Below are 1,228 nucleotides of genomic sequence, written 5' to 3'. Positions count from 1 at the left end.
TTCAGTATCCTTGATATCAAATACATTTTGACTCACAGAGACACTATACAGCACAAAACCAAACACTTCCAGGTCTTGCACAATCCTCATAATCATAATGCTTGAAACCACTGCTGATGCTTCTCTACTAATCCATCTTGGGGGTTGAGGGAGACGTCCACCTTTCTGTTGACCCTCTACTTTACCTAGCATGTTGTCCCTGTACAGGATAATTTGTCTAAAGTATGGCAGAAAAAGTCTCTACATGTTTGCTATACAATCATTCTGAGTGTATTTCTTCTAACACAGTTTTGTTTGTACTTCTGGAAGTCCTTTCATTTTTACAATTCTCATAAACAACTTAAAGGGATTTTGTGGAAAAGATTTGACAAGTACAGTTTGTCATTTGATATCTTCACTGATTTCTTCACTGCTGCTTCAATGAGTACTGATAGCAGATCCAAACAATATGAACTCTTTGATAACTTCAAACTTTTCTCCATTTATTTATTGGTCCAATTGTCAGGATTTTCATTTTCTTTATATTGAGGTTCAAGCCATATTGATGACTCTGGACTTTAATTTTCATCAGTAATTATTATAAGTCCTCTTTGTTTTCAGCAAGCATGGTTGTATTATCTGCATATGACAGGGTTTTAATGAGTCTTTGCTAATACTGATATCATGTTCTTTGGATTAATTGCTCAGCACAAAGGTTGAATAAATTTTGTGAAAGAATGCAATGCTGGACCACTCCTCTCTGAATTTTGCACTATATATTCCCTTGCTCTTGATGGTGGCGGTTATGTGCTGTGGAGTCAGTTCCAACTTAGAGCAGCCCTGCACTGGGTTTTTGAGGATGAAAATCTTTATAAGAGTAGAAAGCCTCATCTTTCTCCAGTGGAACCACTGGTGGTTTCAAACTGCTGACGTTAAGATTAGCAGCTCGACTTCCAACCACCATGCTACCAGAGGTCCTTTGTTCTTGTTCTTGGTCTGTATTCAGGTTCCTTATGTGTACAATTAAGTATTCTGGAATATCCAGTATTTGCAATGTTATCCAGAGTTTGTTATGATCCACAAAGTAGGAAGCCTTGTTGTTGTTATTAGGTGTCATCAAGTCGGTACCAACTCACAGCAAACTTATGCACAGCAGAACAAAACACTGCCCGATCCTGGGCCAACTTCACTATTGTTGCCATGCTTGAGCCCTTTGAGGCTGCCACTTGGCCAATCCATTTTGCTGGGG

The sequence above is a fragment of the Chrysochloris asiatica genome, unplaced genomic scaffold, assembly GCF_000296735.1.
Source record: "Chrysochloris asiatica unplaced genomic scaffold, ChrAsi1.0 scaffold00396, whole genome shotgun sequence".
In the NCBI taxonomy this organism is placed as follows: domain Eukaryota; kingdom Metazoa; phylum Chordata; class Mammalia; order Afrosoricida; family Chrysochloridae; genus Chrysochloris; species Chrysochloris asiatica.
The sequence above is the reverse complement of the archived record's forward strand: the minus strand, read 5'-3'. Positions refer to the sequence as shown.